Genomic DNA, 24,331 nt, shown 5'->3' with positions numbered 1-24,331 from the left:
AACTTTGATGATCGGAAATCAACCGGAGGATATGCTATCTTTCTTGGTGATAATCTTTTTTCTTAATCTTCTTGAAACAATAAGATTATGGCTTGTCATCCACAGAATCTAAGTACAAGGCCCTTGATGATGCTTCAGCTTAGCTTACCTAGCTACAATCCTTGTTTGGTGAGCTTGGTTTTCGCTTACCTCATGCTCCCATTTTATGTTGTGATAATATAGGGGCTAAAAATCTGTCGGTCAATCCAGTTTTTTCATGCACGTACAAAGCATGTTGAAATAGACTTCCATTTCGTGCATGACAAGATGGCCAAATGGGAGCTCCAGGTTCAATTCATCTCCACCATAGATCAAATTGTCGATATCACGACTAAAGGTCTCTACAACACGGTTTCAATTCCTCTGGGAGAAAATAAAGATTTAGTGCATTGAATCACCTTGAGGGGGTGTATCAACCGAATAATATCTTTCCAGACATATACGGATCTCATAACTCATTTTACCATCCACATAAGGATTTCAATGATTCATATTACCATCCATGCAAGGATTCCTATGACTCACCTTACCATTCTCACATGGATTCTTATCATGTACATATATTAGATTTCCATGTATTTCACACTTGCATCAGTTTATATTACACGCTTGTATTTATATCTATCATGATTGTCATGATGGAATTTAAAACATAATAATTCCTAAATCATAATAAAGGATCTTGCCAATACACTATGAACCATTTCAATACAAGAGAGGAAATGACATACCGTTCACCGTCGATAGTGAGTTGTTTCCAACGGAGCTTGATACAGCCATTGATGTCATTCTTGCACGAATGAGCAACCTTCTTCTTCTTCTTAGAGGTAGGTTTCTCCCATTGATATTTTCTCAATGCACTTCTCTGATGGGTGAAATTACTACGTTACTGTACAAGGGGGGACCTAGTCTCCTTTAATAACACAATGTCTATCTCCCATTAAGGTACGTCAATCAATTAGAGAGCAAGTCTTTCATATTTGCAACCAAACTAATATGATGGGTATCCTTAATAGAATCCAAGATAATTTGCAATCAAATCAAATATTGGGTTTCCATAATAGAACCCAATTAATGGTCAATTGGGATAAATAAGGAAATAAATCCTATAATCTCCCACTTAAACCATTTGACCAGTTCACAGCAACCCAGGTTTTATTTATGAAAAACAAGTTAAAAGATTTATTTGTTAAAATGACAATTCTTGGATTCCAACAATTTTAGAAAGCAACTCAATGTGGCCATTTTAATAAAACACCTTATCCGTTGGTCACATTCAATAATACCTTGAATGAATGAAACTATTGATAGGAACTATGGTAGTTATGTATCATTTATCAGTTGACACACTTCCTTCCATAATCACAGTATCAGTTATGTATCATTTATCAGTCTATGTAAGACTTTGGTGCACTTATGCCTTAATCATAATCATCATATTGGTCATGATATATACAATATGCACTCTTGTTTCTGAATTACATTTATAAAACCGTATTAAACTTTAAAAAAAAATTTCTTTACAAAAATGCTTATTATTCTTGGAGTAATTCACAGTTGTAATATTGTCTCAATATATTCTCAGCGATTCCAAATGGCGTCAATAGCCGGAAGTCCTAAGATAATGATAATATTGCTATACATGTGGCCTCAAAGTATGCCACGAACTCTGCTTTCAAAATAAAAGTAAATAGTCAATAATGCTTCTTAAACTTCAAAGAAACTGCCTCACCATTTAGTAAAAACTCATGTCTACATATAGACTTTCTACATCGAGACATCATACATAATCAGAGTCCTTATATTTGATCACTTCCAAATAATCAGATCCTCTATAGGTAAGCATGTAATTTTTAGTTTCCTAAAGGTATCTTATTACCTTCAATCACATAGTTGCCCATTATGGAACTAATGTCATGACGAGTGCTAAAATATTATATACATTCTGAATATTCTATGGGCACTACCTTAAATCAATTTTATCATATTATATTATAGATACAACACTTGATCAACAAATCTATATATTGTATCCCTCTAAACTTTATTAATATAGGTTTCTTGTGATGGCCTAGATAATTGACGAGATATATGATAATATATTTTTAAGTCGATAACAAAAGAAGCTAAACATATATCTTGCATTTATAAGTTCTTAAGAGAAACAATTTTCTATTGCTCATCTAAATAAGATTATTCATATACAAAATCAGAAATATAAGCATGCTCTCACTGAGTTTCAGATATATACATCTATAAAGATGTTCACAACAAATCTGAAGGAAATAAAAGAAAATGTGGTTAAATATGATATATACCACTATTAGGAAGCTTGTTTAACCCTGTATACGAATTTCTTACATATATTTATATACACACTAAATCTTCCTTATTTATTAAATTCTTTATACATGTTTATGTAGATTTTCTCATTTAAGTCTTTATTCGAGAATAAACTTTTCACATCCATTTGGTGAAGCTTCAGGTCATAAGAAACCACTAATGCTAAAATGGTCATAAGATAATCTTTCTTAGAAACAAGAGAGAAGTTTTCATAGTAATCAATGCCCTGTTTTTTTTTTTTTTTTTGAGTGAAATCATTACAATTAGTCTGGCTTTATATCTTTCACTATTATCTTTCGAGTCGTGATTAGTTTTAAATACATCTAACAAATCATCTTAAATTCTTAGGTAGTTTAAATGAATTCCCAAACATCGTTGTTACTAACTGATTTCATCTCATGTTTTATGGCAACTATCCACTGTGAAGAAAATCTACATCATAATGGCATGTGAAAATTATGTCATTCTTGATTCTAATATCGAACTCTGATTCTTGGAGATATACTATACAACCATCCGGAATAGCAGACCTCTTAACTTTCAAAGGACCAACATAAATCTTGGTTGAAGAATATTCATAGTATTCTTTGTGATAACTACATCATAGAGTGTTACATCTTTCATAGTTTATTCACATGATTATTTTTAATAGTTTGTGGAACAATACTATAATGATATACAAACATCAGTAGCGAAATCTGATATTTCTCAAACACCACATTACATGGTTTCTCACTCTCACTAATTTTATCATCCTCTAAAAATCTAGCTATTCATATTTACACAATTCTGGTATTACGAGTGCTTTCAAAGATACAGCAATTTGACCACTAATAATTACCCATAAAATAATAATTTATGATTTTAAGGTCAAATTTTATTTTATGAAATTCAAACAATGAAGTATTTTCCTATCATGCTACGTACCAATTTCATAAGGGTACGATTGCATCTTCTGCATTGCCAAGTGTACCAAGAATTATGTATTGGGGAGTTATACCCTTCATCTTAAAGAATTGGATAAATACAATAATCTTTATAACAGTTACTATATTTTACTTAGATTGCTTATATTTTTTTTTAATGTAATCTAAGCAAATAGTGAAATTAGTGAAGTCAAGATTTGACATTATTCTTTCCTTCAATAATCTCTCTTTTCTAGGTCTAGATATATGACCTAAGCATTTATGTTATAAGGGCGAGGAATCAACATTGTTGGATTCATGTTTTGATCCAACACTTATATACAAAGTAAGAAGAGAGTTTCTAAAAAAGAAATATAATCCAAAATAATTTTATAAAGATCACTATATAAATATTTAGTATAAATTAGATTATTATCTTTACAAACATTACAACTTTATTCACCAAATTAAAGTTGTACATGACAGAGTCAAGTACAGATAAGTTTAGAACATATAGAGTATTCATAAGGTCTGCTTGGAATCCATTATCAATAATGAGTCTACGAGTATCAATTACTCGAACTCTAGCATCTATCAGGTTTTCACTAGACTTTACTCTACATTCTTTTAAATTCAATTAGACTCTACTCCCACATTTTTTTTGGATTCAATATCATGAGGTATTCTTACATGGAAGATTAACAATAACACCCTAGTGAATCTTTCAAACATCACAAGAGATTAGTTAATATTGGTTTGAAAACATACAAGGATTTACATTATTACTTATTTTTTTCAAACCAATCCTTATCTAACATTCTTTCTGGAAGTATCACTTCCCATTATCAAATTTAAAATCTTTGTGAAGGATTCACTATATTTCTAGGTGTAATTTTCTATATTCTAATGTGTAGAGAATCATTCATTTTTTATTTTACTTCAGTCTCAATTTATTTTGGACACACATTCTTAGGATCTAATCTAAGTTCCACTTTCGTTTATATAATGATAGATCTTAAAGGGTCCAAACTTTTGAGAAAATAAATTTAACATAATCTAAGCAATGAATGATTTATTATAGGGAACATGATAGATAGAATTCTTATTAAAGAGAAATAAATAACACATGTCTACTATAATATTAGCCTTTGAGTTTTAACGGTAATAAAGCAACCTATTGCATCATTACAATCTATCCTTCGGGATCGAGATAGTAACATGCTAGTGGTTCACTTCATAGATATTAGAAGACACCTACAAGTCATCCTTAGGGCAAAAATATTTAAGGCATTTAAATGATCAAGAAAGACATACATTTAGATACTCACATTCTATCTTGATCTCTAGGCTTTTGAATATAGATCAACTCAGTCATTCAACAATGTATACTTTTGGATGTTCTCATTCAATCTTTGACTGTTATATAATAATCATCATAAGACCATAAATTTTTCATTTAAATTGAATCTATTATATTTTTATGTATAGAGCAAACAATACAATCCATACAATTAAGAAGAATGTGTACCTTTGAATACTCCCATTCAACCCAACTATATGATCATTAATGCTCTAAATCCCTATATGATTTCAATTTAAATTGAATGTATCCCACAATAATGTCTAGGACTAAAATATATAATCCATACAACTAAAAAGAATGTATACCTTTGGATACTCCCATTCAACCCAATTGCACGATTATTAATATCTTAAACTCTTTTAATTGAAATATATATATATATATATCACTCTTTAAGTCTAGAACCAAAGATATAATCCATACAACTAAGAAGAATGTGTACCTTTAGATACTCCTATTCAACTTAATTGCATAATCATTAATGTCCTATACTTATTTTAACTTCAATGGTGATGTACTTTCACTTAGCATACATTCAACATAAAGAGTTCTTAACATTGCATACATACATCAATTTATACTTATTTCTTTCATAAATAGTCTTCCAAACTAATAGAAACTAAAATAAAAATAATAAACAATCATTAATAGAATCAGAAATTACAAGAATATGATTCCAAATATGATATAAATTGAAGAATACATAATAATCTTGTTCTTGTTTATAACGGAATCACAAATAGTACTAAATATGACTAGAAATCTATCTAAACAGTCAAGCAAAAAATGTATGCCTTTGGACACTTTCATTCCAACCCAACTATTAGACTAATGATTCATCATAATGTCTTATAGTTTTATCTTTAATTTGATGTTATCACAGTTACGTTTAGGGTTAACGGTTATGGCCATCACAACCACGATGAAACGTGTACCTTTGGATACTCCCGTTCAACCTAATTGCATGACCTAATATGCTAAATTAATTATAATAATTATGGGATAAAATTTCACTTATATTTTAGGCTAACAGTAAAATTCAACACAATTGAGAGAAGTGTGTACCTTTGGATACTCCCACTCTTCTCAACCATGTGAATGTCATTAATGCCTTAAAATAAGGTTTTATGATGTCATTTATTTAATGATGTTTGGATACATTTATTTTTAGTTCAATCACCTTAAATTTTCATGATTGATCCGCTTTGGCAGAAATCGAATCACTAGTTTTCTTAGTTTTATTCCTAAAATTTCAACATCTAATAATTTATAACATCATTAAACTATTAATTTAACTATCCCAAAGTTTAATGCAACTAGGGTCATTAATATGTTATCATAAAGTTCTCCCATAATAGCAAATATAGGAAAAGACGGAATCAAAATCAGATTCTAAATGAATACATAATCACAACGAAAGTGGTTATTTAATGATTCTATAGATAATTTCATCACAAAAGGATTAAGTTTGTGTCCCTAATATATATTTTCTTATTACTTAAAGTTTCATCGCATAAATATATTTGTTTTCATAAATAGAAATAGAAAACATACACTAACATAAATAGAACACAAATAAATAAAACACATGTTAAAAAAAAATTTATGACATAAAGAATAGAAACAGAAAACTATTCCAGAACAGAAACAGAAAACTATTCCATAACAGAAAACAGAAAACTGTTTCTTGAAACAAAAACAGAAATATATATAAATCAAAACAAATAGATTTATAGGTAAATTTCTATTTCAATTCACAAAAGGTTTTTCTTTTTTAAAAACAGAATCTTGTCGGAATATTTCGGTCAACGCCGAAAAGTTGACGACGGCAGCTGATTCCGGTGGGTAGCCGGCTGACCCGAAGGGGTTAAAAAGCAGGGCTTGGTCATGGGTCAACCCGGTCCAATTTGATCTGATTCAGTCCAACCTATTTTGGTTCACTATTTGATTTGATTTACTTTGGTTCAATATGTTTTGGTTTTGAATCAAATAAGCCTCTTTAATGGACTATTGAGCTTAATAGGTTACAATAATGGGTTTAAATCAATTTTTTATTTCAATTAAATATTATATGGGCTAAAACCCATATCCAAATCGCTTAAAAAAAAAAACCTAACCCATCACTATTTAAATAAAAGGGAAAAGTGTGGGAATGCTAGTGGGTTACATTGGAATTAGGAATACTAGCACCTGTTGACCGTCTCAGACATAAATGATCTCATCCATCTATACCTGTTGTTCTACATAAGTTGTCCACAACTGCTTTCTCTACGGCTCCCTCTTCTTCTCCGTCTCCGTCTCCCTCTCCCTCTTCTTCTCCGACTCCGACTCCAACCCCGATTCCAACTCTCACTCTCTTCCACAATTATGTCAATCTTTATTTTTAATATTTGTTGGGTTACATTTATCATAGTTGAATCAACACTCTGCAGCAACAATGGGACAGAAAAGGGGATTAAAAGGCCTATGTCAAAGAGCTTCAAATGTTCAAAATTTGAAAATTTGGAGAATAAAATTCAATAAATCCAACACTACTTTCTAGTTCATGTTCATTGTTGGGTTAACTAAACGAAATGAAGAAAAATAAAAACCAATCATGGTGTTCCAAATGAAGTGGTTGGGTATGTCAATCAAGTCCCACTTTCAGTTCATAACAGTTCGTCCATAGTCCCTTCTCCTTTCACTTTCTTTACAAAAAGCTAAAGAAAAAACTTCATGCAGAAGAACTATCATACAAATCAATGGAAGGAATCTGTGTCGATCGATACGCCGATTACGAGATTGAAGATTCTTCTTTGTTGAGGTTGCAACTGTCGGTTTATGGTTAGGGTTTATTTTTTTCTGAGAAATAAAACACTTCAACATTGTTGGAGGGAGAAGTGATACTTTAACATTATTGGAGGTGGATGAAGCGGCAAAGGGGCTGCTGTAGGTATCAAGGCGAAGGGCCTGAGCGGAGCGGAAGTGCTAGAGAGAGAGGGATGTCAGGTCTGAGAAATTGCAAGGGAAGGGAGAGAGGTAGAGGAAAACTAAAAACAATGTGTAACAACGTACATTGAAGGTTTAGGGATTTTTTTTCCCATCCAATGGTTTTAGTTAAGATCATCATATCCTACGGTTAAAATCCCGCTAGCACGCAAGATTCTAAGGTAACTGGCTAGCATACCTATCCCTCTCCCTTAAATAAAATAAGAAAAGCTCAATACTTATATCATTAAAAGAATTTAGAAAATCCAACCAAATATACATTATGATGGAAAAGTCTCCATCTCAATCTCAACCCAAATCATATGAATAGAACCTTCATCAATTATTACAGCCTCTTTAATGGTTGATTTCAACCTATGGCATGGTTGATTTCAATCTCTTTAATGGTGTTCACCCAATAATAAATAATTTAAAATTATTCCAATCAAATAATACTTTCATGGTTGATCTTAATTTTAAAACGATCCATAACCTATTGACAAACCAAAGCTTTGATACCACTGATAGAATTTAAAACATAATAATTCCTAAATCATAATAAATGATCTTGCCAATACACTATGAACCATTTCAATACAAGAGGGGAAACGACATACCATTCACTGTCGATAGCGAGTTGTTTCCAGCGGAGCTTGATGCAACCATTGATGTCATCCTTGCACGAATGACCAATATTCTTCTTCTTCTTGGAGGTAGGTTTCTTTCCTTGGTATTTTCTCAATACACTTCTCTAATGGTTGAGATTAATATGTTACTATACAAGGGGAGACCTAGTCTCCTTTAATAACACAATGCCTATCTCCCATTAAGGTAGGCCAATCAATTAGAGAGCAAGTCTTCCCTATTTGCAACCAAACTAATATGGTGGATATCCTTAATAGAATCCAAGATAATTTGCAATCAAATCAAATATTGAGTTTCCATAATAAAACCTAATCAATGGTCAATTGGAACAAATAAGAAAATAAATCCTACATGTCAAAGATTAATGAAGAATTATTCCATAATATCTTAAGTCATTAACATCTATCTCCAAAGGCCATGTAGGATCAAGTAGAGATCATTACACAGCTTTAGGTGAGGATAGCACAACTCGAGCTTGGGCTCGGAGGATCAGGCACCGATAGAGCATGAGCTCTCTTGCGGACTTTATTTGGACATGCTTATGTAGAAGTTTTCATTGGATGCATGTAAAAACTTAAACCTTTTTTTTTTTCTGCCCTTTTTTATCTACTTCCTTATGTTCATTTAGATTTTTTCTTTTTGTAAAAGCTATTTGCACTTCCCTCCATACATGTGAGAATGAATGGGATGGATTAGCTATGAGGTGATGGAAGATGAATTTTTAGGATAAGCCATAGGAATCCAGCCAAAGACCCCTAAGTGCATGAACTTGTGCTTCCATTCCCTAAATGACCCAGTTCAGTTGTTGACGTAAAATGTCACTGAGGATCGAGGAACAACGACCTTTATAATCCTTCCCTTTTCTGTAAAACTGCTGATGGTATTGGTACTAAAGATATTCTTTAGGCTTTCTTGCCTGTGAACCCCATTTGCTGTCTTTGCTCATAAGAATCTACCTTCCTATGCTGATGTTACTGATTGTCCCATTTGTTATCCTATGACAAGTACCAGGTTGTATATATCAAAACGGGATGACCATATCCTTATATATATATATTTGATTGTAGCTATAAGCCTTTTAGAGGCCAGTGAATCTTCACATATGTGAATGTACGTGAATGTCCCTGGTCCGTAGATATGGCATCTATTTTCTCTCTCCTTAGTTAATAGATGCCATATCCACGGATCAAGGAAGTTGACGTACGTGAAGATTCATCACTCTCAGCCTCCTTTGACAGGAGAAGCAGTGAAAGAGAGGTAGTATTTATGGAAATAAAAGGGCTCAAAAAAAATGAATTAAATCCAAGTATAGCATCATTTAGACATTGGAAAAGTTTTGGGATGTATGTATGACAAGCCAGGAACAAGATTTAAAGCAAGCGAAATTCCATAGTGTGCATGGCATCATTTGAGGTGAGCTGCAAGTTGATAGTATCCCCTTCCTCCAAGGAGAATCTCACGCCAATCACCTCTTAAGTAGACATCGCCGCGCGCGCTGCTATTCTTGACCTTAATTAGTTTCAGCCCCAATGTCTTGGCCTTTTGATCTTTCAGGGATATGTTGTAGTAACACTTTTTTACTTGTAAATCATTGTTCCTTGCAAATTCTCTCGGAACATACTGCAACAACAAAAATTAAAATTAAGCACTTTGTTCGCCAACAGACTTAGAAGGATATATATGCAGGAAGTAATTAAATGATGAACTAATAATGCTAGATTTGGCTGTTTGGGAAACCGTTTTGTTTCTAGCTCCTACTAGTGCATCTTCTAGGGACAATTGAATGTTTCTCAACAACCAAACAGAGCTTTCTTCCCTCCAAGGAAATACCAATTCTCACCAAAAGAGAATGCACAAGGGTAAAATTCTTCAAAGAAGTCACAAAAGAAGGTTTATAATTAGCTAGGCTCCTTAATCTGGGTATCCTTGCTGCTCATATCAACCAGTGGTGGAAATTTTCTCCCAGCTGAAGCTTTAGAGTCTACCACTGTGACATCAAAGACCACCTTCCCATCTTCATGTCTGGAATCATCATCAGAGGTTAAAGAACAGAAAGAAGGTGATCAGTAAACTGAGTCCAAACTCTTTAAGGACCAGAACATATATTTCCAAGGAAACCCTTTCTAAGAACATTTAGGATTCATTACATACATGTTACCAGAGGAATGAGCCTGAAAATGCAAAGTTGATCTTTATTAAGGCGATTCGCAACTGCAAACTTATGCCAACCAGATCTTAACTGCACCCGACCATCTATTTTTTGCCTTAATTGCACGGGCCAAGACCACCTATCTTCACCTTCTTGATCTTTGAGGATCACTTCGAAGCTTTTTCCTGTCGGACCATTTGATATTGCAAAGTACCTTGGAATACATTGTGCAGCACCATCATCATTGACCATTAAAAAAAAAAAAAAAAAAAAAAAAAAAACACTCATTTTTCAAAGTTTCATGCAAAACCATAGAGAAAATCACACTACTCAACAGAGTATAATTTGTGTGATTATATTTCGTCACAGGAACCACAAAATGGAATTTTAGACTTGCAAGAGGCAGCATATTCTTTGGCAGCTGCCTTAAGTGCTCCTGAATGAGTACTTAATTAACCTTTCAATTCTAAATATAAAACCAGATCATCAAGATGGCTTCAATCCAAAACAAGGAGAAACTATAATAAGAAAAAAAATAAAATAAAATGATGAAAGGGGTTTTTCTTTGAACTTAGTAATGATTTTCTTCTCAAGAATTGGCTCTTTGCCAATACTTTCAAACTTCCTTGCTTCCCTCTTAATTTCATTTTGAGGATGTAGTAGTTGTTGTTGTACAATGTCTTGCATTCCGTCATAGTTTAATCTAAGGAGTACTGGTGCAGGCGTCTCGACAAAATTGAACGGAAGTCCTGCTTGTCGATAAGCGAACCATGGGGGTTGCAAGGGGGCAGGAGGCCCCCTTGCATAGCAGGGTGTAGGGGGGTGCAGCCCCCGCTCAAATTTTTTTTATTTGAGGGAAGTTTTGTACTTTCTTGATTAGGATTTTTTGTTATATATTTGTAGCGAGGTTTACTTTTTCTGTAATGCAAGCAATATTGAGAGGTGTGAGGACGAGCGCTGTAATCCTATTTTCCATTGATAGTGAAGTAGAATCTCATCTAACCGAGGACGTAGGCAATCTTGCCTAACCTCGTAAACTTGTATGAATTGTTTGTTCTTGTTTTTCCATTTTCTTCTGCATTGTTTTAGGGTTGCGTTTCTACAGTAGTGATGGGTACTCTTTCTCATAGCCACTACGATTGAACACCAAAACATCAAACACCATGCGACCTTGATGTTTGAAGAAAAAAAAATCCCCAATAAGAAAATGACAATCTCGAGCAAAATCAACCCAACCCACTTTAAAACAGAACTTATTAACCCTCACACGCTACGATTTGCCATTGTTTCTCAAGACAGCTTCTCCTCCCTCACACTTATCTTTTCTCAAGTATTTCAGAAACCCACTGGGAATGCCCTACAACAATTTACTTAAGAGGAACCATTAATCTAAAGTAGAGAGAGAGAGAGAGAGAGAGAGAGAGAGATGAAATAGTGATAGAAAGGCTTACAAGTTGTTGAAAAGAACAATGTAGGATGACCTTGAAGAAGTTTGGATTCCTAGGTCTGATTTTGGTTAAAACTATTTTATCTTAAAGAAGAATTTCTCTGTTTATTGATTAACAGTCGTTTCTTATTGTTGTGGGTGGAACATCCTTTTAAAGAATTCATCTCTGCTTTAACAACTTTCCCCAGGAAGTTCTACAATAAAGCTTTAACTATTGGAACAGACTGTCACTGATGTTGAAAAAAATGAACCAAGATAGGTTGAGTCGTATCAGAAGATGATACTCTCCTTAAGGTCTGAAAATCCCCCTACAGAAGTACAATTAGGGATTCTTGTGTTTTACCTTGAAGATAAAACAACCTCTGATCTCTATCTGATTGTACACAGACTTTGATCCTTTGGGAGAGAAAGGCTAGGCTCACTAAACACAGTTTTGTAATACTATTTTATGCAACGGTCAAACAAAGAAGGAAGAGAAGGAGAGAGAGAGTGTAAATTGCCAAAAAACGTGTTTTTAATTTTTCCATGGATAGAATACTATGTATATAGATGTTCATATGGGTGCTACCTATACATGTACAAAGGCATCTGTCCACGTATAGACACCTCTCTGTATTCATTCAAACCAGTTTATGTTTGGACACTTCCCTGTATGTATGGGTGAGTATGTACATATAGATACCTATACATATCTAAATTTAAAATTCAAAATTGGTGTAAAAAGATAAAAATCCTTTGACCCACACAAAATCCCCAAATTACAATGCTTGCTCAGCAAGACGATAGTCCTGATATACTTCTCCAAGTCATAGGTCGATCCATCGGGTCACAGTTGATCGGGTCGAACTGTACCATGGGGTTTATATCTCAAATCTCAAAAAAAAATCACATTCGAGTCACCACCAAAATAAGTCGGATTGGGTCATTCTTCAAAACGGGTAAAAAATTCGAGACAAACTTAACAGAGTACTATTGGAGTAAATTTTGATTCTTGTTGTGATTTTACTTTGTATGAAATGATTGCAAGAATCAAGCAGATCCCTCGACCTTGACCCCGATAGTGGCCCGGCTCAGCACGGGAGATTAAAATGCACCCCAGGAACACCCACACACATGAGAAGTGGGAGAGTTCGTCCCCAAGGAGCTTGCACCCTTAAATAACAAGTCTGTATATATGCCCACATTTCCACTCCTCTCAAACCAATGTGGGAATAAACACCTTGTCCTTTTGGACAAGTCTTTGGTTTTTGCTTATGTGTTTTGATCAAAACTTCCCTCTGACACTTTTGAGCTCAAAACCCAAAATTTAAAGTAAAAGTAAAACTTAAACAAGAGGACATGTCAAAATTTTGAAACTTTATTTTGTAACATAAATTAAGTACTTATATAAATACAACAGGAGGTGTTACATCCACCTTAACCAGGAGCCAATCTCACACACAGAAGAAATCTCAACCCAAACTTCTTACATATATTGAAACTTTCTACCATAATTATAAGTCTTCAATGGCCACCTTATTGTTAGGAACTTAAGGACTCTGTCCAACATATATGTCAATTACTTCCAACCCTTTCTCTTGAGAATGATGCTAATTCTAACAATTTCAGGAGGCGGCTTCATGATCATGTAATCAATTATTAAATGAGTTAATTTCTCATACAATGGTTCTATAATCTCATTTCCAAACTAGTGAGAAATCAGGGGTTCTGTAAATCTTCTGATATTGACAGCTACATTTCTTCCCTTAGCCGGCATTGACATTTCTTTCTCTTCTTTGTACCCAATATCAAGACCAAATGTTCCCACTTGTTTGGTGTCGAAGGAGCCCTCATTGTCTATTATTTCTTGTACTTCCTCGTATGTTGCTGTGTAATAGGGCACATTACAAGAATCCAACTTCTCTTCCTCAATTAGTCCCTGTTGCCGTGTATTCAAAGAAATTCCTCAATCAAACAAATAGTTTAGCAAGCTTATGGAGTTTTTTAAAGCTCAAAGATATATGTATGGAGTACCTCTGAAACCAAAGCACCGAGGGCCTCTGCTAATCGTTCCCAAACATAGGTAGGGGAAGGGTTGGAGTCTTGCCTACCATGAAGTATCAAGAGCTTAAGACCATTGGGGACCAACTCTTTTGATCGCAACTTGAGGAACAAAGTAAAATCCTCTTGAAATTGTTGCAGGTAAGCTTTCTTGACGGCAGGGGGGTTAGTATTGGAGACATAGATCTTCCCCTTGTTTATTGGCAAGCCTACTTCACTTGTGAGACCTGGTGGAACCTTTGATGATCAATGAGTTCCAATTCAAAGCTATGATCAGTAATTCATTATTTTAGAAGTTCAATCAAAGGGTTAGATCCCATGAATTAAGAGATTTCTTCTTCATCATTGGTGATCGAAAACTTTCACCTTTATTTTATATTTCTTTTGTATTCTATCATCCAATTTCATAGGTGGTCATGTTGCTAGCAAAGCACAAGCTTATATTGCTCATTTCAACTCAATTCACTAGTATCACCAATGCCCTTAGCTGCCTCAATGGTCAAAATCTTATGTTGTACCTTGGGAACTATCAAGGATCAAGTATCGGTACCTCAGAGACCTTCAAAAAAAAAAAAAAAAAAAAATCAATTGACACTGGCAAGGGTTTTTTTGTACATGCAAACCATGTAATACTACCAAGTCTGCACTCATTCCCTACCATATGGTAAGGTTTTTGATAGGCTAAAATTTAGTAGACTAGCAGACCACAAGATCACAAAAGAAAGTTTTTTCTTACTGCCTATAATCGCATGTGCCAAAATGGAATTATCCCCTTTCACTCTTGGTTCGCAAATACCTTTTTAAGTTTTAATATTTAAAAAAGGTAGAGGTTGGGCATGTGGCTAGCTTTCCTAAAGCTAACAGCTCCAACCAATGATAGCACGAGACTTCCCTTTTCAAAGTACCCCTTCAATCAAAGTGGGATTCCATTTCAACACCTGCAATTATGGCAGCAGGGCCTAGGTAGTAGGAAAATTTGGTCACCCATTTGGGTCTCAAAAATTAGGTTTGCTTGAGTTGCTTGGCTAGGGATGGGCCACATAGGTTTTGCTTGGGCCACCTCTCCAACCAACTCAACCATGCCAATCCGCACCTTAATCTGCTGGTTTTGATGGCTAGGTGACTAAGTGATGAAACTTAAACTTACCCGAGAGAGCTAGTGCGCACTGTAGGAACAATAGGCGAAGTGTAAGGTATTATTGGGGAATAGTCTTTCATGGAAGAAGCCAACAACACCTGCAATAAAGCATTTCTTACCCTCACTGCTACTCCTTTCTGTTGGATTTATGGGCTAAATTAATTATTCGGATTGATTAAATTGGTGAAAGTCAAATTGCATGAACCGGTTCGGTCCACTCTCAAGTTTGAGGATATGCTAGCCAACACATTGTGGTTTAGGATTTTGGGTGCAGGACAGTATTATAAATACTAGGTTTTGAGTCCCTACAGCCATTATTCACTCTTCCCTACTTTACCACTAAAGTAAGAGAACCAAGGAGGTCTAAGGGGCTGTAGAAGATCTTTAGTCAAACCAATAGAGCGAAAGTGGGAGTGACCAACACTAGTCATCTTCAGCATACTAGGTGACAAGTACACATATTCTATATTTTTTTCTAAAAAATTTGTTTTTATTTAATATCATGTTCTAATTGTCTGTATGGGAATCAATTAGGGTTGGATGTGAAACCCTAAATAAGATTTAACAAGTGGTATCAGAAGAACCCATATAGAATTAGAATCGATTGGTAGAGTTGTAATTTTTATTAATCGTTCAAATCACGAAGTGATTAAATTGTTGAACGATGAATTTGAAATTGTCGTTTTTTTTTTTCGATTTGATTTGGTTTTAGATTTGATCAACCTTGACGTATAAAGGTTTTCAATTATAAAGTATTGGGTTTTTTTTTTTTTTTTTTTGTAAAAGAATACTAATACGGTGATCATCGGAATGGGTGAGTGTTCGTTGGGACCGAGGGTAATAAATGATTTCCCATCGATTTTTTTCATCATTGATAATGAGGAGGGTTTTTCTCATTCCCACATAAGAAAGGTTAGGGATGGAGATTTAAAGGTAATTCTAAATTTTAATTTATTAATATTATAATATATACAACATTGGAAATTGACTCCAATTCAGTTCGGAAAGGTGGTTTTGAAATTTTGGACTCCTTGGAGGGCAGTGTACTTTACGTGATGAATGGTATACAGATGTTAAGAAAAAAAAATCTGCATAATAGTTGTAGGTCGGTGGCGACTTGTTTGTTTTGAAGAAAAAAAAGAAAAAAATGGTAAAAAACGAATCTCAATGGAATTCGTTTTCCTGTTTGATGGTAACAGCTATAAAGGTATTTTATTATGTGAAGTGGGTAACAAAGAGATTTTATTTTGACACTATCCCTCTAAGTAAAGGTGTATTAGTATATATTTTAATAATAACTAAATAGAACAATTCTAAGTTGTACTGGGCCAAGTTATTTTGGGGTTTTTATTGAGCCATGGATTTAAAACATACATGGGCTTTAACTAATTAAAGGGCCTTGGGCTAAGTTATAATTGGATAATGATGGAGCTAAGGCCCATTGTAACTTAAAGTGTTTTTAATTTAAACGGTTTTAATTTGAGTTTTTATGGACTGTTTCTTAAGCCTTATAGATAAGCTCACAATTTGCATAAGAATGAGTTTTCTTTGTTTAAAACAAAATGGACTTTAAATTTGAAGCCCAAATTGGGCTTGGGCTGATTTTTAAACATGCTACCCATATTGGGCTTTAACTATGGTGAGGCTCGATTGGCCTTTTTAGTTGAAAAGGTGGGTCATGTGTTTATCCTGAATAAGTACAAACATTGGGAGTTGGAATGGGTTTTATTTTTAAACTCATTTGGGCTTCTTTCTTGTTCTGCAAGTGTTGCATTTTTTTTTTTTTTTTTTTTTTGGGCTTGGAATTTAATGGCCCAAGTTGTTATTGAGTTTTATTTAAAACTTAATGGGCTTAGCCCATGACTTAATTGAATTACTATGGTTCAAATGAATCAATCAATCCAAAAAGAAGCCATTGAACCAAACCAAAGATGAGCCAGTTGGGTCGGGTCGACTCGAATACTTGACCCGTTGACTTGGAAAATGATCGGTTTGGGTTTTGCCAAACATCGATCCAAAAAAAAAAAACTTAAGTCCTCTTTGTTTGTTCTTAAATGAATAGTAACTTAAAGGCTTGTTTAAATTCTGGTTCATTTAGAATCCCAAGGTCTTGTGAATTACAAAATACCATTGGTCATCATGATATCACTTTATCATATACTTGAGATATTGTGGGAAAAAATAAATGAACTGGTCAAATAAGTGGAAGGATGGATTTATGTACTCTGAAATGATTTATATGGTTCGATCAATGGGAGGATGTTCAGTATTTTGAATTGCTTTTAATGCAAGAAAAAGAGACTCAGATTTTTGTATCTTAATTATTTCGGAACAGTGATAGTGTTTTGTCTTTGTCTTGCTTCTATAGCGGCTTCAAAATTGTATTTCTGTTTATACATGTTTTTGCATTGGTTTATTTTTACCATGATATTGAAAAGTCATTTATGAATGACATACATAGAAAATTAATGGCATTTTGTGTTTGTATGTCATATTTGGAATACCTTATAATAAATGACTAATGTTGAAATCAAACTGGGTGTAAACTTCCGCACATGCTTGGCTGCATAATACATTTCTAGGGACCATGAAAGGGCGAGGTGGAATCCACCAAAGTGACACATCTTATTCTTCCATGATTTTCCTTGGGGCAGCAAAGTTGGTGACATTTGCCCAAACGTGATATCACAACCAAGTTAAAGAAAATAACAGTAACCTAGAGGTTTCTAAGCCCAAAGGTGAGGATATCTCGAAAATTATTGTTCTTTTCATAGTAAATATGAATTTGCAAGAGGACCAGTGTATTTTTAGCCCAAAGGATAGGAATGTAGTTACGGTTGTGACTCTTGTATGACTTTTATGTCCTAATGACACATTCAAATATATGTTATACACAGATATATTTTCAATGGGAAAAACATAATAGGATTGAGTGAAATCCACCAAAGTGATACATTCAATTCGATTGTGTTTTCTCAACAGTAAATGTGGCATTTCCCAAAGGTGATGTTATCAAAGTTTGTGGACATTCAATTTAATTTTATTTTCTTGACAGTAAAGATGATATTTTTCAAAAGGTGATGTCATCACATATTAGAAAATGACACTGACTGATGAGTTCTTTTACCTAAAGGTGATTAAATTTTCAAAAGTTGGTGTATTTTTCACAATTAATACAAGAAATAGGAGGACCAGTGAATCTTTGTCCTAAAGGATAGGGATACAATTTCAGTTACAACTTTTAGTCACTGATAGGTTGTTGACATGCCTATTGCAAATGCTTTTCCAGTGGAAGTATTCAAAGATCATGGTTCTAACATGAGCATTATTAAGTTTTGAAATGCTTGGTTAGTGGGAGTTTTGTTTCTTGTCGATTATTTGTTTATGTTTTGAAACCTTAGCCATATGTTTTGGGGTAGAGTTTGAAAAATTATGATTATATTTTAGCATTTATATAATGCACAGTTATTCCATTTATTAATTGATTTATCATTTCATTTGAATATGTTTCATAGGCAGTAGTTGCCTCAGTTATAGGCAATATTTTTATCACAATTTAAAAGGCAGAACTTGCCACAGTTCAAAGGCAACGTTTGCCATAGTTGTAGGTAGTAATTGCCACGGTTTAAAAGGTAGTACTTGCCACAGTTGAAAGGCAATGCTTGCCACAGTTGAAAGGTGAAAAGTCACAGTTAGATATTAAGCCTAGATCAAAGGCTATTTGCCACAGTGAAGGTTAATATCATAGTTAAGAACCTATATGAAATGACAACAATGTTATTTGAGAATATGTCAATATTTTCATGTTAATATCCTATATAGATTCGTGTTGAGAAATTTACTTATATTTGTAATAACAAAAAGTTGTATGCCGTATATTGAGGTATATCTTCTGCTGTTGTTCGATGTGAGTGATTTTTCAACTGAATCACAGTAAGAGTGGTTAATGTAATAAGATTCTATGACCACACCAATTTAAAAGACATCATTATAATTAATGTAGCCCAAGTGGGAGATTGTTGGATTTATGGACTAAATTAATTATTCGGGTTGATTAAATGGGTAAGAGTCAAATTGCATGAACTGGGTCAGTCCACTCTCAAGTTTAGGGATATGCTGGCCCAACCCATTGTGGTTTAGGGTTTTGGGCTCAGAACAGTATTATAAATACTAGGTTTTGGGTTCTTAAAGCCATTATTCACTCTTTCCTACTTTACCACTAAAGTGAGAGAACCAAGAAGGTCTAAGGGGCTATAGAAGATCCATAGCCAAGCCAATAGAGCGAAAGTGAAAGTGACTAACACCGATCATCTTCAGTATACTAGATGACAAATACACATATTCTATGTTTTGATCTAAAACATTTGTTTTTATTTAATATCGTGTTCTAGTTGTCTGAATGGGAATCAATTAGGGTCGGATGTGAAACCCTAAAAAAGAATTAACACTTTCTCCCTTAAGTTGTTCATAATTTGCAGATAAGAATTTGAACAGGGAATTGAAATCATTTCCAGGAAGATCATTTAAGAAAACTTGAAGCTCTGGCTGCTTTACACCTAATTCGTTACACCATTTCTCTACTCTCCGATTGATTGTAGTGCTCATAGAGAATGTATTAGGACCAAAGGAGTAACGCAAATCCACCATGGTTAAGACATCTGAGGAAAAGCCCTCGTCGAGGAGATCTTCGATAGCCTTCTCTAGAATAGGTTTTGCAATTGAGATCACCCATTTCTGCTCCAATAACCATAAAATATGAGTTTTTTTTTTCTTCTTTTCTTAAGAATTTAATTGTTAGAAAAAGGAAAAAATTTGACATGTGAATAAGAGATCTTGGAACCTATAAGTTCACGAATGTTCAGCCCCATTTAAATTACTAATGTGGTTACAACTAAAATTTCTTTTACTTATTCGGAAATAATGGATATGACAAATAGAGGAGGAAGAAAAAGGTAGGTAAATGTCCTTCATCCCTAGGAAAAAAAAATGTAAGGTTAAGAGAAGGTAGAGAAACGCCTCCACAAAGCGATCTTATATAAAAAGCGATGAGAAAGTGACCTCTTATAGAGAGATTAGTCGGATTTACAAATAATTTTTGGGGATGATCCCACTACATGCTTAGACAAATCTAGAATAGTAGTGTCACACCCCGTTCACACAGAACCGGACTGATGACCGGGTTAACTCCGGTTAACCCAAACCTTCTAGGATCATCTGATACAGTATCCAACCACAGCATACACACATCTAAGATAAACGTTCAAAAGTTCAACAGAAGACTTAATTTACCTGTAAATACCCCCAATATACTTGATACCCAAATTGTAGTATATAGATAAACACATGTGGGCTCGCAGGCATGATATTTACACAAAAAGAATAAAAATTCACGTATCAAGTACACAAAAAGGGGTCACCAAAAGAATAAAAAAGTAAAACCCTATACGGCGTCAATACTGCAATCTCGCAGCACAGCCCTCGCATGTGCAATCCGTACCGTGCTCATACTCCTCGGGGACCCACCAATCCTCATCGAGAAACTCAACTGTGGGGCCTGACCCTTGATCTTCAGGCTGGTGACCTGCAAAATCATCTAAAAGAGGTACGCACGTGAGATGAGCTCACTGGCTCAGTAAGTGAAAAGAAGGACCACACAACAATCCACACAACAATCACATCCATATGCACTATATGCTATGCCATTCATTTTAATCTCATCCACTTAAACTATATTACTAAGTCTTTGGTTTGGTGCTACTACAACCATAGTGCGTGTATGCTCTGGGTACAAGCTAGGGGTGTCAATTTGTGGCCCGAACCGGCTAAACCGATCGGGACCGACCGTTTATAGACCGGCCCGGCCTGGACCGTTTATTAAACGTGTCGGGCTTGAGCCCGATCCGTTTATAAATGGTCGGTCTCGGTTTTGCTACTTGAACCGTAGGGCGCCCGACCGAGACCGACCGAATAACGCCCGACCGAGACCGGCCTATTGTGCACCGACTTGGCCCGACCCTTTAATGATTGTAGAATACCTATTTTACCCCCCAAATTAAAGAATAAAAACTAAAAAGTAAAGACATGTTCACATTTTAAATAATGGTTATATTTGGTATCATTTATTGATTTATTGTCATTTTTTTGGGCTTGCATGAGTGGGCCAGAATATAATAGCACATTTTAAAGAGGGCCCGTTTAAAAACCGATTAAAGTCCGTTTAACATTAAACATGTCCGTAGCCCGGTTAAGGCCCGACTAAAGCCCGATTAAGGTGGCCCGATTATAACCCGAGACCGACCGACCGAATATAAAGTGTACCATGCCCTCAATAACTAAGCCCGATTAGTTAAATGGGCGGACACAGTGTAGCCTTTGAAAGTCTTCAAGCCCGATTAAGCCCGACCGAAACCGAACCGGCCCGACCGGTTGACACCCCTAGTACGAGCCGCGAACTCCATCCGGCGATACGCCCATAGGGTTGTGGGAGAAGGCCCACCGTGAGTACTCGAAAAAGTAAAGTATGCCGACTACTGGCTCTCAACATAAAAGTAAATGACAGAAAGTAAAGATGCTGACCCCAACAATTTAAAAGCAGTACGATTGGCCCTCTTGAATATACCACTGAGGTTGCTGACTGTCCTAATGACCAGCCGGGCGTATGTCTAACCGCCACAGTGACCCGACACCCGCGACCACTGCTTTCCCCCAAGTGATAACCCAACACCTCAACCCCTGTTGGGAAGGGTCGTAGCACGGGAAGATGGTAATCCTAAATCGTATGCTCCTATATGACATAATATGATTGCATAGTGCCATCACGTCCTATTCCACGGGCCACCAATGCACTCATTTCCAAGCCGACTACGGCATCTAGTCTAATAATGCATCATGCGCAGTGATCCCATCATTCATCACATAAGCACATTGATCATTTAGCATTGAGAATGTAAAACACAACACACATGTCATAATCATATGAGGATGACTAAGTTACACATAATTTGCATGATGACATGGCTAATCTAGATACAATTGAATGATGTCAAACAAGCCTTAAAATAAAGTCAAACGTCCTCTCCCCACTTACAATGTTGTGTACAAAGACTCATGCCCGGTACGGGTGAGATCCGACGCGAGAAACGTAAATTTTTGTGAACCTATCATAAGTGAAGGGGGTTAGCATTTCACCACCTTGGGGTCAAAACTAACAAGATTTGATGGTTAAATCATGTTTTGAATCATAAAAGAAGGTTGCACGTCCATTTTGGGTCCATTCGAACACAAAAATCACATTGGGGGCCTCTCAGTTGGGTCGGACAGCCCACCTATCACGGCCTACCGGTCTTCTCAGGTGGGCGGTCGGCCCGCTGGTGGGGACCAAGGGCCGATCATCTCAGGCGGGCAGGCCGACCCGCTGGTTGGCTCACCGGTCGGCCCACCGATTGGCCCAACGATCATCTCAGGCCGGCCATCGGCCCATCGGTGGGGACCGAGGGCTGTTCGGCCCACCGGTCCCAGCCCACCTAAGAGGGCAAAAACTTACCTTCTTCCTTGAAACTTTTTTCAACCTTTGAGAAATCAAATAGGGCTTTTTCAATCATATTTTTCACACATTCAAGGTCTTATAAGATGATTCTAACATAGATCTAAGTTAGATTTAAGCATTGAAAAACCATCTTACCTTCTTTGCTCAAGAACCCTTTTAAAACCCCAAAATCACTTCTTAGCTCAAGAAATCACCAATGCTTCACAATCTTGTAAACACTTCTTCAAATCCTTTAAAATCAACATATAGACCATCTATTAAACTTTAGATTCATCATCTCAAGGGGGATTTACAAGACCTCAAGGAACTCTACCCAAATCAAAGGTTTTACTTGGCTTTGGTGAAAGTTTAAGAAACATAGCCTTTGCTCACCTCCAATCGTAGATCTCATGTTGGGGATCATTCTTTCGGTGTCGGAATGGGAAGATCAAACCTTGGCACCGCTTAAATCCATTTCTTCTTCCTCTTCCTTCCCCTTTCTTCTTCTCCGTTCTCTTTTCTCCCTTCTTTTCTCTCCTCTTTACTCTTCTCACCAACTCCTTAATGTAATAAATGAGATGTGATTGTTGTGTGGCGTGGGATTTGGTGAACCTATCATGAGTGAGCAGGGTTAGTATTTCACCATTTTGGGATCAAGGTTAACACGATCCAATGACAAGATCATGTTTAGAATCCTAAAAGAAGGTCACACGTCCGATTTGGGTCCAATCGGATGTAAAAATCACATTTGGAGCTTCTCGGGTGGGTCAGACAGCCCACCTGTCTGACCCACTGGTCAGACCCACCAGTCTGGACCGGCGGGTAGGTCGGCCCACTGGTCGACCCACCGGTTGGGCCCGAGGGTCCTGCCCTCTCAGGCGGGTGCCCACAGGCGGGCCAGATGGCCCACCAGTCTGGCCCACCGGTCTTGGCGGGAAACCTACTGTTTCTTCCCAGACATCCCCCAACCTTTGGGGATTCAAATGGAGCTTTTCCCAAACCCATTCTTCACACATTCAAGGTCTCATAAGATGGTTCTAACATAGATCTAGGTTAGATTTAAGGAATGGGAAGCCATCTTACCTTCTTTGCTCAAGAACACCTTTAAAACCCCAAAATCACTTCAAATCAACAATGCTCTTGCAACCGTGGAAACCCTTCTTCAAATCCTTCAAAATCAACACATAAATCATCTATCAAACCTTAGATTCATCATCTCAAGGGGGATTTACAAGACCTCAAGAAACCCTACCCAAATCAAGAGTTTTACTTGGGTATGGGGAAAGTTTAAGGAACTCAGCCTTTGCTCACCTCTAAATGTAGATTTAGTATTGAAGATCACTCTTCCGGAGTCGGAATGGGAAGATCAAGCCTCGGCGCCACTGAAATCCATCTCTTTTTCCGCTTCCTTCTCTTCTCTTCTTCTTTCCTTTCTTTTGTCTCTCCTCTTTACTCTTCTCACCAACACACGAGTGTCATAAATGAGAAAAGAAAAGAAAAACATAAATGTTGTATATAATTCTTAAATAACTAAGTAATTCACATGGGTGGGTCACTCAGGTGGGTGGATGCACCCACCTGTCCGCCCACCTGAGGGCCAAACTTGGGATTTTGATAGAATTCGGCCCTCGGCATGAATCTCACTCTTGACATACGATGTAATATACATATGCACCTTTTTTTTTTTAAATACGGCTACATACCTGCTTTATCTGTACATGGCCTTGTGATAGGTGCATGTACACGGCTTGGGTATTTCCGTCTCTTCTG

General features: G+C 35.9%; 1 long non-coding RNA gene and 1 pseudogene across 1 annotated transcript; both read right to left on the bottom strand.

Moving 5' to 3' along the window:
• Positions 1–9,661: 9,661 nt before the first annotated feature.
• Positions 9,662–10,586, bottom strand: LOC122073611. Its single transcript, XR_006138836.1, has 3 exons — positions 10,414–10,586; positions 10,103–10,284; positions 9,662–9,882 (listed from the first exon to the last, which is right to left on the bottom strand). It is a non-coding gene; the product is annotated as an uncharacterized LOC122073611 (long non-coding RNA).
• Positions 10,587–13,416: 2,830 nt separating this feature from the next.
• On the bottom strand, positions 13,417–19,683 carry LOC122074229 (annotated as a pseudogene).
• Between the last annotated feature and the right edge of the window lie 4,648 nt (positions 19,684–24,331).

This window comes from Macadamia integrifolia, chromosome 3, assembly GCF_013358625.1.
Source record: "Macadamia integrifolia cultivar HAES 741 chromosome 3, SCU_Mint_v3, whole genome shotgun sequence".
Lineage (NCBI taxonomy): Eukaryota > Viridiplantae > Streptophyta > Magnoliopsida > Proteales > Proteaceae > Macadamia > Macadamia integrifolia.
This window is presented reverse-complemented; position numbering and strand designations above follow the sequence as displayed.